Consider the following 17789-nt stretch of genomic DNA (forward strand, 5'->3'; position numbering starts at 1 on the left):
ACATCATGTCATTCTTGAGCTCGCTGCAAATGTCTCCATGGTGCCCTCTAAATAACACCAAGTCTGGACACGCTTCTGATCACGAGCATGTCAAAATGTCCATCTGCCGCCCACGTTTAAAACATGAAGTGTTGGAAGGAATTTGCTGAGGAGAATCAATTTCACAGCCTCTGAGCTGCGGATTCGATTTGAAGCGACAGCACGGTGATGCTTTTGTACAAAAGCTTATCAGCCACCCTTCAAATCCACCAACATATTATTCGGGTCATCTTGGCCGTACATGGTCGTGAAGGAAACAATTTATAAAAAAATATCCCGCTGCACATTTTAAATGAGTGATCTTGGCTGGCTACAGTAAGGGTGATTAACATCCTGGATTACCTGTAAAATCTGTGATGTGAATGGACCACAGTGTTGCATCATCCTAATCAAATGTTATTTGCCAAAGATGCCTCCATTTTGAACCGTCAGGTAGTTTTTATAGAGAATCCATTTCATGTTATCTTTATGCACATGAATCATTCAACTGTGTTTTGAAATAGAATTTTTCTTAATAGATGCGTTTTTACACAATAATGGGCAGATATAGGAAATTGATTAGTATTTGGTAACCAGTAAGACATGATTTGTCCTCATGCTCGCAAAAAAAGTCAGAACAGATTGATTGCTGTCATTTACTCCAAGTACACTTCTGCGAGACATACGCAAGATCATTAGTGTGGAAACGCCAAAGTCAATTTGAGCAAAACTTTGTGGATCAAACTACTGTCGTACGTGATGTCATATGATTAACTCTGAGTACGTGTCCAAGGCTCGAAATATTTTTTTTCCCTCTTTGCTCTCTAGGAACAACTTTCTAACTTTGTGGAGTCATTTATTTATTTATATATTTTTGATTCAATTCTTTTCACACTACCTTTTTATGACACCTAATGTAAAAAGTGAGAAGTTTAAGACGGCAATAGAATTCGGAAACCTTTGAGTTTGTAAGAAATTTAAGCCGTGATTCCTGTTTATAGAAATATTTCCATAACTATAAGGCTCACTTAAAAGTCTTAATTTTTCTCCAAAATGGATGGGGAATGGATTATGGCTGCTCGGGCTAATTAGTCTGCTTACACTGTTGTTGGAGCGTTGGTATATTTTCTGAGCAGTTGCACTCTGACAATGACGAGAGGGAACCTGGCGTGTTAAATACGTCAATATAAAGTACAACCGAACTCTTTAAAAACAGACGCTAACGTGCATACTCGTGAATTAGTTAGCTTGCATGCATGCTACTTTATGTTTAAAGCTAGCGTATGTTTTACCATGCCCCCACCCAATAATATGCATGTGTTAAATACAAAATTACCCTTCATGGTCGTGAAAATACGGTACTTAAAAACTGCGTTCGAATGTTTTGGAATACAATTTTGACTTTCCAGCTTTATCTCCTAAAACTTGGTGTACAGACAGTCAAGGCTCATATGATAAACGGGTGAACAGCGGCTTTTAAATGTAAGGAGGAACAGTATGAGCGAGTGTGTGTGTGCGCGTGTATTGGTTGTTCCGCTTTGCAAGTGAATGCGGATTACAAGCGCGCAGTATTTTCACGGGCACACAGACAGCGTGACTGAGGGAAAATCTGCCTGGAAATGCTGACAGAAGGTCATTATGATGATTCACCTCGCATCCATGATTGTTGCAAACCATGCATGCCATTCTTCTTCCGTAGTGAACTATTGAAGCCACAACAACAACAAAAAAATAATACGTCTATTGTCTCGGTGTGATAATGTCATATAAATAGAAAGAAGGGGAGAAAGACACACTCTACTTCCAACAAAGCCATAATAGATGTGGGTGGAAAAATAAAGCTTGTACAAAACAGGCTTATCAAAGAGATGTCAAATCATACAAGACGCCAGAGGTTACTAAGGAATGAATGGGAGAGCTCCAAGTGGAAGTGATGCATTCAAGTGGGCTGAGACTTGGTGGCAATTGTTCTGACAAGTCCTGACAAGGTAGCAAAGGGAGTGACACACATGAGTTGTCACCTATCACCTCAAAAGAAGACTCAGTGATGCATATGCAAAAAAAAAAAAGTTCCCCATGTGCACTTGTCTGTACATGCAACACACCCTTGACAGAAAGGTGTGTGACAAATGACAATCAATGACAGGAACACAATATCCCTCCAAAAGAGCAAAACATAGCATTGAATAGGAAATCCGAGATATGGTCCTATGTTATAGAAATTAGAACTAGCAATGCACTTTTGGAAAACCCCTCCCACAAAAAAGATTGGAAATTGGTTGCACGAACTAAAAGCACGTTTCCCGCAACATGCTTAGGATTTTATTTTGAGCAATATTCATTTTTTCATGTAAATCCAACATTATTTTTTTTTGTGTAGAAACACTTTCACATTCTAGACAGGTATGAGATTTTATTTTTCCCCGACTGTGCTTTGTGTCTCAATCATTCATCATCACGCAAGAAGTTCAAGCATTCCAATTGTAGACTTGCTATTAATGAATTTTCTGATGCGCCATGAACAGGTGTACGTGTGCCATTATTCTCAGAGTTAATCGTTCTCCCTGGGGTGTTTGACTTGCGTTTGCTTTCTGTGTGTGTGCAGGATTAGTGTGTGTGTGAGTGAGTGAGTCAAACAGGTTTGGAGCGGAATGCACTGCTCGTGTAATCTGCCCTCGGCTCATTTTCACTATTGTCGTTACATCAAAAGCCCGTAAGCCTGAACGCCAGAGGTCACAAACATGATAGAGGTAAGCTTTAAAGGAGCTATATTTCAGCAATTTAAGAGTTTTCTAGTTCCATTCAAGTCTATAGCATGCATTTGTCAAAATCCTCCAAGGATGAAGAATTCTTGATTTCAGATTTCTTGCCATGGTGAAATTAGCCTTTTTAAGTCTGGATCATAGACTGTTGGGCCAATGGCGAGTCTGTTCAAGTTGTATAATTCTATGTAGAAAAAAAAAAAAAGGATGACTTTAATGTGGAACAAATTTAAATCGTACATCCACACAGCCAAGCAACGAACACCATTTGTCGCATTATTCAACATTCAGTTAAGAGCATGATTACAGCTGGAGGACGTCTGTAGGGATGCGATGAGGTCAACCACAAGCATTAATTTCTCCTTTTCTTTCATACACAGGTCACCTTGCTACTCAGGCAGGCAAATATTTAACTTTCCTCCTTCCCAATTATCACTGAGGACAAACAAAGTGACATTGCAGCCCCCTTTGAACAAATTGAAGACTGAGAGGTTGTTAATAGCACGGTGTAGACCGTATAGAGATCAAAAGGTTGTGTTGTGGCATTAGGCAAATGGCCATTAGCAGAAAAGAAAACCATATGACGACAATAATGTGAAAATAACACAGGGATTACGCTGAATAAACCCTGAACAGTGACAATGAACATGAGTTGACCCCTCCCCCCCAAAAAAAAAAAAAAAAAAAAAAAAAAGACAAGTAGTTGGCCACCAAGATATTAAAGAGTTTTGCTCCTATAACCAGATAAAAGATGGTACTGTATTGGTGCTACCATGTGCCATGGAATTGAGCTTGGAGTGCAAATGCTCAATCTATTGTTGGAGCAATACCCCTAGAGGCAGCAAAAACGAAACCGATCACCCTCCCCACAAGTCATCTGACAACAGTGTGGTGTGGAGTGTGTGCTTGGTGTAAATGCTCGACGTGGAAAGGTTGAAGGCCTTGGACCAATCCTAGAGATTGAGTAATAGCATGGCAGTAATAAAAAAAAAAAAAAAAAAAAAATGAAAATGGCAAATTAACTGGTCAATTGAAATAAATAACATCTTTCTGATTAGAAGGGCTAGACGAGTTTCTATGTATGCATTTCCTATTACTCAATCGATAATTATTGATTTTTTTATACATTTAAAATGAGGAAAATAATAAAACTGATTAAAGATGAAGCATTAAATAAAAGGACAACTGTCAATGGGAAAATATTTCAAATATCTATCCAAACAGCTTTTGTGCTCCAATTGCTCCTGCCGACATTTGCAGAATGACGGCATTGGTGATTGCCTCCTGATTTTTTTTCAGCAATATTATATAGATCAGGTGCCAATCACAATACACATTGATATTAAATTATTGCCCAGAGTAGTTGTGAGTAAATGTAAAACGGAAACGGCTGCAAATATTTAACAACGACGAATTCCGGTCTGGATATATGCTTCAATGTTGTGCTTGGGGTGTGTGACCAAATGCATTTCCCATGCCCAATAAATCCTCCAGCTGAGAAGGAGCAAGTCTAATTCAGGCAGGCAGTACAATGCAGGTAAACGTTGGTTGCTGTTTGTAATTGCCATTTCTTGTTTATAGCATTTGGACACATTTGGATACTTTGTCATTTGCGCACACACAACCGCAAACCAGTGTAACATTGGAATGTCAATGAGTCTAGAGATTAAAACGTTTTTTGTTTTTTTTTGCATGATACCATAGCATCTCAAGTCCATTTCTGCGTCTCTCAACTCTTCGACAATCGATTAATCGGGTAATTAGAAAAGCTGGGCACGAAATGACGGCCCCAAGTGTTTTGATTTTCTTTTTATACTGACATTAACTCTGTAAAATGTTAATTAAATAATTACCCGTGATTAGGGGTGAGGGGGATGCCAGTTCTAGAAGTCTAGAAAGCTTCAACACGGAGGGCAAAAACAAGTAATCTCCTTCGCAACATGTCCTGATAAGTCTAATACTTCTTATCTGCTTAATCAATACATTGCTGATGGCGGCAAAGAAAGGGCAAGAGGATTGAGGAATGGAACAACAGATAAAGTAAACAGAAACATGTGGAACTTTTTTTTTCTGGCCTTCTGAGACTTTAAATCAACAGATTATTGCAAATGAAAGCGTCTCGTCCCGCGTGTCCTTGCAAAGCAGGGATGAACAGATAGATCACACTTGAAGTATGAAACTTGATTTCTGTTTTCTGGCTCAGAAGCTAAGCCACCTATCAATAAAGTTGCACGTAAATCTGCCCTGTACTTATCGTACGACCTAAAACAAACTAACAGATTTGATTTTTAGGCACATTCAAACATTAACTAAATCTTGCTTCTGTACTTTTTTTTCTACATTACTGAAAAACCAGTAGCATTTAATACATATTTTCCTCTCATTTTATGGACAACAGTTATGCACGATCTTACATTTCAAAATTAAATCCACACTGAAAAAACTTTCATGGTACATGGAAATCCAGCCATGGCACAGTTGGCATCGTCATCTGTACACAAATAAAGGCCTCGACCTTACGTCTTATGCTGTTTCCAGGTGAACCATACCTGGTGTGAAAAGCACTTCCAGTGCAGCCGTACACTTGTGCTCACATGTTTACATCCCCTTAGGTATGTAAACTTCTGAGCACAATTGTAATAACTACAGGCCTGAGCTAAGTTTATTGTTGAACAAAGTTGTAGCAGCGCTCATGAGCAATATTGACATTAACTAAGGGTAGAATCCTCAACTTGTTACTCCAACCTAAAGAGAAGGTTCCCTTCTGCTTTAAGTTAACAGTTATGGGTGAGTTAAATTCATTGTTAGGGAGTTTTACTAAACAGCGGTTAAGTGAGTAAACAGGAAAGAATGTTAAAACATGAAATGCATGATACTGAATTCAGAATCTCCCACTGCCTGAAGCCACTAGTGGTTGCTATTTTACGATTGTTATACAACAGATGACTTAAATTCACATTTGTATGATGGGTAAGAATGTCCAATGTTACTTTTCAGTGAACGGCTTCAATTGGCATTTATTTTTATGGGATTTTTATTTTTTCAATTCTTACACATGTAATTTTCAAACTTTATTGGATTATCTAACATTTTTCTATCAGGGATTGTTCCTCTTATTAAATTGACGATTCGGTAAACACACAACCAATGTTTGCAGCTGGGTTTTCAGTTTATGTTGGGGACCATAAAAAGGCAAAACTGCTAGAGCCGGTCGTGGGGAATGAGATGAGAAAGTCCAATACGACATTAACTGTGGATGGAGTGGAAAGAGATGCGCCAGGGGCAATGCCGCAGTGAGGAATTTCCCTCTTCCTGAAAATCCATCCATCAACCAGGTTGACAAGCTCATGGAAAGATGTGAATTTCATTTCACCTGGCAACATTTTCATCTTTCTGATTTGGAGATGCCCCTTTTCACATTCCGTATCTTCGGTTTCTCATGTTTCGTAGTTTTAAAACGGATCATCAACTGAATCACGTTTTACTGCTACAAGTTCACTTTTGCGTCGCCACAGGGGCTTACCTTTCTGATGGTTAAAATCACTGTGCTATAAACACCCCGAAAAGAGTTCAATTGCATTTAGTGGGTTGGCTTTCACAAACTTTTGTTAGTTGAAGACCTAAACAGCCCCCCCACCCAAAAAAAATAAAAAAAACAAATAAAAAAAAACAATGCATTGTCATATTTAACTAAAATATACTGGAATTAATTATATACATATAAAAAACACTACGTACATTAATTTAAATATGAATTAAAAAGCTGAGTCTTGTGTGCGAGTGATGCTCATTAAAATTGCATCACATATTTTACATAGGTAATCGAGACATTAATGTGACTAGTCCAATCGAGTATTTTTTGGAACGTTGTGTGGAAAATTAGTTATTTAAGAGGAGTGGGGAAGAAGAGAAGGTGAGAGGAAAACAAATCATTAAAATAAAAAACAACAACAAAGGTTTGAACCATTTTCACTGTGACACCAAACGTCCGTAACAGAAAAGAAGAACCAAACACTCTTACCAGGAGCTGAAGAAGCGTCTTCAGTGTCGATGGAGAAAGAAGCAGTAGAGATGAAGTGGCGAGTTGCACAAGTGATGTATTAAATTATATTAAATGTTGATTAATGTTCTTCTCAATTACAGTAGAATGTTGAAGATTCATTTTTAAGGTTAACAGTGTCAAACTAATAGAAGTCTTTTTTTAATTACAATTTCAACAGAGAAGGGGTTCAGAAAAAAAAATGGGAAAGTAGGCCGACAATTTTCCTGGCGTAAACAAATCACAATCCTGAAGTTAGAAATTATTTAAATAATTAGAACACAGCGTGCTGAAAACAGCAGCCAACACATCATAGCAGTGGTGGCAAACAAAGCAAAATGTGACAAAAACCAGCTTGTGCTCACATCACTGGCATGAATAACAAATATTTCCTGATTAGGTGGGGGGTTCGTATTGATTTGTCCAAGTATGAAGTCAGACAACGTTTGTCAGTTATCCTCATAAAAAAAAAAAAAAAAAAGGCAAAATATTCTGCAAAACAAAAAGAGGACAGACTCCGGTTTTAGTAAATGCAAGTATTTCATTCCATTAATCATTATGACACAGTGGGTCATCTCTAGATTTTCTCTGCACAACAGCATTCACATAAAACATAACCTGATGCTGCTCCCCCAGGATAGAGCCAATAAAATCATCTACTATCCAATATATTTGCAAACAAACAATCTTGAGTTTCTAGTGCACATCTTGTGACTTGGGTCCAAACAAGAGAGGAGGGCAAAAAAAGAAGGGGGGAAAAAAAAAAGCAGTGACTTGTGGAAGTTGTAGAAAACAAGCAGTGCAAAGTTCCTCCGAAGCCTCGTGACAAATTTCGGCATTGCAAATCATTTACAGCACCTCAGCCATGGTCGTTTCACTTTTGTAAAACCTTGAACAGTCTATATCAGCAGCTGTACTTCAATTTGTGTTTTTTGATGGGGCATGCGCTGCCTCGGTGGTGATTTACTGTGCTGCAAATCATCGGCAGATTGTGTTCTTTGGCTACGATGACATTCTTTCACGTCTAGTATTTCTTGTGAAGGGATTCTTTACATTCAACGTCTCGGTCCTAAGAGGCCACTTATGTAAGACCTTTATTTGGTTTTAAGTAGTGCTGTCAAGTGATTATATTTTTAACAAATGAATCACCAAAATATTCCATGAATAATTGCGATTAGTCGCATTTTTCAACTAATATTTTTGTGAAGCTTGTAAAAGATATTTACTTAATACCTAGGAATCAATGCAAAATCACCAAATATGAAGTATATTTAATAAAAAGACTGATTTAATAGCTTTCTTTGATTCTTGAATACGATCTAAACGGAGACATGTTTACAGGCAATTTTATTCTCAAAACTGCCCACAAGCACCACACTCCAGCAGTGTTGGTTTGCAAGGCGCAGTTTTAACTTGAGTACGGTGTTTTGTTCCGAGATGATGTGTTCAGGACCTACTGCTAATATGGTACAATATTTGCAAAGTATTCAAATTATATTTGAAGTAAATCAAACTGAGCTAAAATATTCAACTGAATTAAAAAAAAAAATCTTACTAATCTCCAGAGTTAACGCTTTGGTTTTAAGTGAACTCTAAATCTAAGTTTCATTTCATGTATACCGTTAATTGAGTTTAACGAGTGTCATGAGTTTTTTTTTTTGTCATCGCTAATTACTGGCCTGGCATGTTACAAAGTATACAATGACATAATAATAGATGATTCAATTAATTGAGCGTGAAAGTATTTTGATTTCATTTCACTTATTGTATCTAGAAGCAATTGATGCAACAAGGAGCAAATTACTTGACAATTCACTGTGTTGCAAAAGTATGCTTGTTAATAAGACTTCAAAAAGAAAGTCTTTCCTGTGAGTCAATTTTACCAGCAGTGAGCGAAGCACCCTCAAGAACCTTCCGTCTCCAGCCTGACAGAAGAGGCAACTTTAGCGGAGCTCCTGCTGGGATTTTAGTTTGTAAATCAGCATGCAAAGCAGTGTTTGTTTGGTGGATTTTTCAAATGAAGCTGCTTACAAACAAAAGCTCTACAACAAGAATAGATGTGGTTGCAAGTGAGTTGCCATTAAATAGGCCTCAGTGAGTCAGAAAAGCCTGAAAACAAATGTGTGGTTAATAGGGTTTGCTATCTTACATGCAAGGGTGTGTGTGACTTTGGTGTGTGTATTAAGATGGACTTACAATACATGGTTCAATCGATACAAATGTATTTTTTTTATTTTTATAATTTGCTTTCAAATGGCACAATTCAAATATGCCTCATTTGAGTGTGAATAGAAAAACATGCATCAAATATCATACGATTCGAATCTGCCCTCTTCCAAATATAGATCAAAATCTGCTAAGCAAACGGATATCTGCAATGCCAGACAACATAAATGAAAACATTATCGGGGAATAAAACTGTACACCACTTAATATGGTCTAAATGTGCTATTTTAGAACTATGTCTGACCATGGTTAAAATTCGTTTTCCAGCATTCGAGGGAAAAAATGGATTTGAGTTGCAGACTTGGGAGGACGTCACACGCAGTATGTACAAGTCAAAAACAAAAATCAAGAATACACAAACAGCACACGTTATTCAGCCTGTGGCTCACATCTAGACAGACATTTGAGCACATACTTCCTGCTGCTTACGAACCCACAATATTTTGTGTTCCAACATATTACAGTGACGTGAATAACCCAAAATACATAAGACTTGGCAATTGCCGTGGGCTCAGGGTTTCACATTAATATACTGTTTCAGGTAGAGGAAGTGCAAAAGCACAATGCTCTTCGGGAAGTGGCTGGTTTAGGAGGTTTTGTTTGCTCCTCTGGCTCAGAGTGCATCACTAAGACAACCAAAAATCAGGAAAAATGTTCAACGCTAATTGAGTATTATCATTTTCATAATGATGCATAGGAGGCACATTTTTATTAATTTTTTAAGCAAACAATGCACAGTGTTTAGAAGGATTCACTATACAAAAGCATTTAAATAATTGCATATGATGCATGGAAATATGCAAATAGACAACATAAAATGGTCAGAGGTAACTGCAGGAGCAAGTGCGTGAAAATGTCAAGACACAATCCAGCTTTTTAAACTTCTGCATTACAAAAAGCCTGCAGACCTGCACTTTATTACTCGTAAAATTGTTCAAAGGCAAACTTAAATAGTTCCTGATGCTCCCAGACAAAAACTAACAGGCTACTGTAAAACATTGCATGATTAGTTCAGGTTCAACGCGTTAGAAAACAAAAGTCACATTCTAGTCCTGGTTAAACTGCTCAGGTCAGACAAGTTAACAGCTGTTGAGCTTGTCCAACTTCAAACTGGGCTCGACACAAGCAGCCTGGACCGCTTTTCAAAATGTATCAAGAGAGAAACATTTGCAAAGGAAATAAAATGGTAAGCAGTTTCAAGTCCAAAGACTCACCTGCGGTTCGCTTGGTCGCTTAGTCCAAATGAGCGTGGAGTTTAAAAATAAAACCAAGAAATACGCGGAAATAACCAACTAAATGGTCGCCGTAGTAGTGCGAGCTTTACTGAAAAATAAAATAATAAAATAAACTGACGTTTTCTGAACACCTGAGCCAACCAACAAGTGCTCCTAAAACATTTGCGCGCCTGACACCAACTTAAAGATGGTGAACAAAAAAGGAGGCAAAGTTGTGCCGCTTCATCGGTAAAAACGACAGAAACGCTCCCGGCAAACAAGCACACACTGCCCGCGTCTCTTCGCGAGTGAGAGGAGGAGGAAGCAGCTGGCGGTGGTGGTTACCTGACTCCGGTGGTGAGCTTTAGCTAGGCCGGCCCCTCCTCACTCTGGCAGGCGGCTTCGTGTGTCCAAATGTCGGCTGCAGTGACGGCAGGTTGGGATGCTTGTCTCGCTTGAACCGGCGCCATGACCCGCCTCGTGGCTTCGGGTGTGACTTTCACAGTGAAAGTGAAGGATGGCCACGTGAAAGGCAGGTGCCCACTTTTACGCTACCATTAGCTCATACCAGCTAACTAGCAGACTAGCATGATGATTAGTTATTATGATGGAATTAAATAAAATGTAATTTTGTGTTAAGCATTGAGTCTAACTTGAATAACGTAGGCGTGTATAAAGTATCTGACTTGCCAAGATAGCACGTTTTTCAGTTTCAGTTTATATATTTTTTGATCCGTGAAATTAAATTAGTTATTTTCTTTTTTTATCCATTCATTTAGGAGAAATTATGAAATAAGGGACAACTTGAAAAAACGCCTACTTTAAATTAGGAATATGGCCACACCCCCTGCCGCTCTCTCCATGTTCAGAGTCATTGAAGGGACCGATTATCAACTCTCCATTCGAAATCATTGTACTTTCATTGCTTATACCATCGAAAAACGGTGACCAATTGGCACCCCCCCCCCAAAAAAAGGTCACTCAAAGTGCCAATTGCACATTCCTGATCTATATTACTCCCACTTCCTGAAAAGTTTGAATAGTAAATTAACAATCTACATTGGCCAATTTTTCTCGACATTTTTTGGGGGGCTGAAAGTGGTGATTTTATCACAGTGTGTGATGCCAACCTTGAGGTAACAATGTTTTCGATCTGCGTACGCATGGAAATATAGAAATGGATGTTGATTGACGCGTTTCCAAGTTTTTGTTTTGCTGACTGCCTGAAACCCTTTCCCCGTGAGTCGAAATCGACCAAGAGGCCCCTCATTACTTGGAAAACTCACAAGTAGGGGCACTGTTATAAGTCAAGGTACCACTGTATTAAAAAATAGTTTAAAGATCACCATTTTCTTTCGGCTTCACCCTATTCAGGAGACACCGCAAGGAATCTTTCTGTTCGGTCTCCCCCTTTTCTTTGCATTAACTGCAGTTATCTGCAAGTCTTCCCTCACCACATCAATAAATCCCTTTGGTCTTCCTCTTTGCCACCCATTTCACAGCAGATCGGCAAAGAGAAAAATTCCTCTCAACACACCCCAGACAACAGGATTAACGCATAAGATAATATTTCAGAGACGTCAGAGAATTGGGTCTCTGCTGACTTTGATCACAAGAGAGCAACAATCTCCAAATTTGTCTTGATTTTCAGTATGTTTGTAACCCACTTTAGAGTGTAGAGTAAAAAAAGTGTCAAAACGTAATTTTCTATATCAGGGAAAGCCACAAAAGTTGGTTTAATGACAGTTTGTCCGTTGGGCGAGTGATCGTTTTGGCGAATCACGGCATGTTTGCAAATGTTAGCAAATTCGCCACATCTTGTAATGTCAAGCTGACGACTTCCATTGTGGTGGATTCATCCGTCTAGTTTAGCACCTAGTAGAAAACTTTATGCTATACAGCAGGATTCCCCGCCCACTAAATTGACCAGGGTACCAGATCTCCCTGTATTGGACATCAACAGTCACTCAAATATTGACATACACAAATCTAAATGTAAGTGTTTTCGTAAAGGCTTTTGGAGGGGAAAATCTATTACAGTACAATTTTTTTACTTGCCATTTCCACTATTATTGAATGTATTGTAAATTAATGTTTTGCCTCTGACACTGGCTTTTCCCAGATCCTCCAAACGTTGCCCTTTTCATATAAACTAACACTTGCTAAGTGCTTACCATGTTGACCCAGAGAGACAGAGGAATAAAGAGATGTACTTAAGGCCGCTCAATGCAATATGTATTACTTAGCATTCCCTCTTGTAATGTATGCCCCAGTAGCAGGTGGGAGGCGAGGGTTAGGTGATGTCGAAATAAGGAAATACAGGCATGCTTGAACGCACATTGCTGTCTCACGTCTCCTTATACACAAACAGTTTTGACACGTTCTGAGGCAATTTTTGTGAGAAGATTCAATCCACGCACGAGGGCCGATAGTGGTCCGGATCCGGACCGTTTCGCCCCCGGGTCGGACTGCCCAGCACTGGAAATACCTTTGAAGCGAGAAAGTCCTCGGCTGAAATTTACAGTGGCAGTGTGTGAAATGAGCACAGCCACTGACGCGGCCTACTTCTGATTTCCCATGATGACTCGAGTTGGTCTTTGTGCACACATCCAGACGTGCTTGTATCACAGAACTTTACCCCAACAAAAAAAGCAAGACTTTTTCTTTTGTGCGTGACTGTGTCGGCTCAGGGATTTGTTCGTTTTGCGCTTTTTCATTAACAATGCAGCGAGCCATTGCTTTTGTACCTGTGTGTCCATGCGCACGAGCACCAGAAGCTTCTAAACGCCGCTTTTTGTTTGCGTGTTGTGCATTTGTGTCTGCCTTTGTAGAAAGGGACCCAAGTACAAACGTGTACAATACATGTGTGGCATGCTTGAGTAAAGAGAAATGAGATCAATGGAATTCTAACATGAGACAATAAAGAAGAGGCTGCATGTGATGAGTAGCAAAACAACCTTCTCCTTGAACCACTCCGCGACCTTGAGCCAACTCACGGAATGCTTCAGGGTCGTTATGTACTGTTTTACGGAGTACAAGTCTCAAAGGAATTGAACTTGTTTTAGCTCCTTTTTTTTTCTTCAGCCCTGTTATTGGAAACAAATGTGAAAGACTTGCTATAATTGAAATAATAGTAAATTATAATTGTAAATGATGAGGATGCCGTTTTTCCAAGCTATTTTTAGGTCACAAATAACTGCGATTTTCAAAGATTTTTTCATTAATATTAAAAAAAATATTCAAGAAGTAAATACATTTGCTCTGATTCGGTCTCCGTTCTCCTTAATTTGATAAAGGGGAGACAGCTTTTTGCTGATTGCTTAGTTCCTGATGTGCGGCTGTCTTATGGCCACAGTGACTCTTCATTGTTTTGGCTCCATTGAAATTTTAAAACGTTGTCATCAAAACTTTTCATCATAAAGCAAGGAACAAGGATAAATACGTCTTTCCGATATTTTTTAGCGTCCATCCTAGATGTATATTAACTTCTCACCGAAGTATCCGCGGTGTTTCGTACTTTTCTTTGCATTCACGAATGGAAAATAATATGAAGAAAATCAATTAAAAAACACTGCCAGATTGTTTGATTATTATAGCATGTTCTGAAGATGGAGCTTTTTGAAAGTGTCTAGTTGATTCAGTCATTAGCTGACATTTAATTTGAGGGCCCAGGCATCTTAGCTGATTTTTTATCCACCCCCTCTCAATTCTCTCAACTTTGCTCATTTTTCTCTCTAGTGTGCAAGGCCATTTTCAAGTACTGTATGTGCTCTTTAAACACGTATGCGCACAGGTTTCCATGGGAACTGCAGCTTGTCAGCTTTGACAACACAAGATTTGATCATTCTTAGCAGCAAAAAAATAAGCTAATTGGCCATGAGTGGCCTATGTTCCCCTACCAACTGTTAGTTGCGTGCCGTAATTCCAAAATGAATTTTACAGCATAATTACATTATGCTCATTGTGCACAGTAATAGAAAAGGAACTCTGAGTACGCACCTCACAAATAAGCGGTCGTGGGAAAAATGAATGAGCTTATTCTGTTGTGTTGCCCATTTCCAGGGCTGATTTGTACACCAAGTTCGGTCTTGTGTTGCAAATCCCTCAGGGTACATGCCCACACTTGACCAGCTGTCCACTGCCACAAATGCAGCTTGCTTGAATATGCTGATTCAATCAAAGTGTAAATCCATTCAGTGGAACCTTGATTTACAAATGTCCCTGATTTTGTATAATTTGGATTACTCGCAAAATAGAAATTGCTCTGTTAATGTACAATCTTTGGTATTCGAATGATCTCAGCATGGACGAGCGAGTGGATCTATCTTGTGTTTCCTCTTGGGCTGAGTAACCATCATTGGCAATGGCGGAAAGGCAGAAAGTCCTTGCATTTCTACTCGATGTTCCACCAACATATGAAACAGCATTCCCGATCATCATTCGTAAATGATTCTCATGGTAGCAGTGGCATCAGTGGGCCTATTTTAGGAGTCTGAAGCCTCTGTAGAATGTTCTTAAGCCCCCCCTAAATGATTGGTTGCATAAAAAAAAAAAAATATATATATATATATAAAATATATATATATAAATATATATAAAATATATCAAATCGAAATCTGGCACTGAAAATCGAAAATAATCATCGAGTCGGTACTAACAATGCAGCGTAAGCTACCTAGGTCATTACAATGTACCAAGGTACAGTGCTTAAAAAAAACAAAGGGCAAAGACGTTCAGGTACATTTTCCATGTGTAGATTATATTAGAGAAACAAAACACTTTTGTATTAAGGTTAAATAAAAACTAAATTAATAATCAAGCACAACTGCATTATGCTAATTTTATTCTTATGAGATCAGTCCCGTGTGCATTTAAAAAATGGATTGGCACCCAAGTAAAGTGAAATGTTTACAAGTATTTGTTATAGCATTCATAGAAAGTTTCATCGAATTAGTGCAACTCAGCATAGTTTTTGGTTCCTTTTATAATATACCTTTTACATGTTTGCGCTTCCCCGCTCTTTTTTGGTATGAGTTGTACTGGTTAAAAGGTACATTCATGGTCTAAAAAGTTTTGAAATAATTTCTTATTGAATTTTCCTGCACCACAAAACCTTCCCTTTTAGATGTGCTGTATTATTTGACGGTGGTGGTCTTACGAAGCACTAAAGTGCAGGGTGTCTTCCATTTTAGCCACAGTCTCCAACACATCTCTTACTCTTCTTATTTTGCTCTCATTATGTACTTCAATCCCTGGTGCACACGCTGACCGTTTCATGTGCGCCTCTTCTCCCGCTGTCAAATTTTCTTATTATTATATATTTCCCACCCTCTGTTTTTTCCCTCCTCCTCTCCGCCTCCCTGCTCCCACACATGCCTGCAGATGCGCACACACTTTCTCTCCATCCCCCTCTCGTTTTTTTCCCTCTCCATCCTCTTGCATTCACCAGCGACGACAGCCAACAGCCTCTCTCTCCGAGTCCGTGGGTCCGCTGTACTTGACTAATTAGCCTTGAAGTGCTGTTGAAGATCATCATGTTCATGTCGACGACCTAGTAGCGGGCTGCAGACATATACATAGACTGGGAGCGTGCAGGGTGTCGGGCACGGGCAAGAAGCTCACTATTCACTCTGAGCCTCTCGGACTTTTTCAGTGATCGAGCGGCTGAGGTGAGAAGAGGTTGAGACCAGAGACGGAACCACAGAATGGACTGCTGGCGCAATTCCTATTAGAGAGGGAGACTCCAAGGTGGCCCTTGTGACAGCTTGAAACAGCCAGAGGTTTAAGGTGAGTTTTAAGTGGACCTACAGCTGGGTTGTGTATGTTGTGCCACTTGTTGGATCGACACCCAAGTTAACATTTATTTTAAAACGACCGCTCTTGGTCCAATATGTGTTTTCGGTAAAAGATGTGCCAATATGATCTGGAAGCGCTGCATGCATGTGCGTGTGCATGAGTGCGCACCAGTGAGATAGCGAACTGGTTCCTTTGTGCCCAAGGGGAGCCGATGGAAGCGCATCAACGTGAAAGACACGGACAGCAGCACCAGAGACAATCAGTCACGCCAGCTTTATGCCTGATGGCATCTCTTGCTTGAGATGATGGGCACATTAAAAGCCACATTGTGCATTTCCAGTGCTACTTCATGAGTGCGCGTGTCGATACACATACATTTATTGGCTTGACAAAATCCTTAAAACAGCTGTCGGACTCATAGTTGCGACACGTTAGTATCACACGTTATAGAAAAAGTAATGACTGTACAGCCATCTTGATCAGCCACCTTTTAATTTGAAAATTAATTGGGGCCACTGCTACCTGAGGCTGCTATTTGAGGGAATATAATTACCTTAGATCATAGCCCCGCTCCCGTATTGTAATTCTCATTAGAAGGGAATTTATTGCAGGTCAATGTCGTTTTGTTTCTCGGTAGTTCCTGTAAAGTGGCTCCACATGTTGTATTATCATTGCAAGTTCTTACCTCATAGGTTCAGTCAATGCCATTAAACTTGGTAAAGTCTTAATGAGCTGAGGCTCAGCTAATTGTGAATAAAGTCGCGGGCATAATAATGAATTAATATCGCCCATGAGATAGGCTGAAATACAGGGGAAAGGAGGGCATGTAAGCATGAGAACAGGTAGCATGAATAATGATCCCATAACTATTGCCTTTCCTGTGAGTACAGTATACAGTATATTGTTTATTTGTGCACAGAGCATCATTAGAAACCCTGCTACTCAGCAAAAGGCGGAGGCTGGAAGTCTGTGTGACCCCTTTTCCAAGGGCTGAGAACAAGCTCCGTTCTGGTTCACATATCAAATTACAAACCATTCAGAGGCTTTAAAGCCGACATAAATTGGTTTTCACACCTGAAAGGAACCTTCCCTGCTGGTACCACAAGATAACGGGTTCTTCCAATGTGAAAGTGACGCAGTCACGCAACAAGAAGTTGTTCACCGCCTTTTGTGAAACAACCTTGATTCAATTGGTTCTTAGCAAACCCTGTCACTGAGCTTCATGGAATCCCTAATGGCTTGACTTAATAAAACATTCAGTAAGTCTTTTACTTCACACAAATGAGGCCATCGACCGATAGGATACCTACAAAGGACTTCTGAGTCTCAATAAGAGCAATCAGTGAGAACAGACCTCAGTCACGGTTTCATCTTTCACCTGCAAAATGTGCGGTTACAACCTAGAATCTTGATGGCTGAAAGGATGTGCCGTTAAATCCATGTTCAGAATTTTACCCTGCACTTCTTAGCTCTGCTTGTGCCATTTTTGGGTGGTTGCTTTTCCACTGCTAAATTCACTCAGCTTTGAATAAATTGGCAACCGAGAACAAAATTGAGGAAAACAACAGTCTTGAGGTTTTACTTCTCAGTATGTGGTTGTTGGTAGATAAGTAGAATTTTAGCCAAGGAAGGACCAATATAAAAAAAAAAATAAATAAAAAAAAAGCTAACAATGCAGCAAATTGCAGAGCGCACTACGGCATCCAGATGAAAAGCAGAGTAAGAAGAAACAAA

At 39.3% G+C, this 17789-nt stretch overlaps 2 protein-coding genes across 6 annotated transcripts in view; one reads left to right on the plus strand and one right to left on the minus strand.

Moving 5' to 3' along the window:
* palm3 (paralemmin 3) overlaps positions 1-11022 on the minus strand; it is a 29388-nt gene extending 18366 nt beyond the window's left edge. The window contains exon 1 of one of the 2 annotated variants that reach the window (XM_088302114.1): positions 10605-11022. The gene's annotated coding sequence lies outside the window, so the exon portion shown is untranslated. The other variant, XM_088302115.1, reaches the window with a different exon arrangement.
* The window catches only part of plppr2b (phospholipid phosphatase related 2b), a 44606-nt gene continuing 37156 nt past the window's right edge, over positions 10340-17789 (plus strand). Inside the window, exons 1-2 of one of the 4 annotated variants that reach the window (XM_088302117.1) lie at positions 10340-10795; positions 15913-16046. The gene's annotated coding sequence lies outside the window, so the exon portion shown is untranslated. The remainder of the gene's footprint in view (positions 10796-15912; positions 16047-17789) is intronic. The other 3 variants (XM_088302116.1, XM_088302118.1, XM_088302119.1) reach the window with 3 other exon arrangements.

Source organism: Idiotropiscis lumnitzeri, chromosome 8, assembly GCF_059441095.1.
Source record: "Idiotropiscis lumnitzeri isolate Australia: NSW breed Sydney's pygmy pipehorse chromosome 8, RoL_Ilum_1.0, whole genome shotgun sequence".
Classification (NCBI taxonomy): Eukaryota; Metazoa; Chordata; class Actinopteri; order Syngnathiformes; family Syngnathidae; genus Idiotropiscis; species Idiotropiscis lumnitzeri.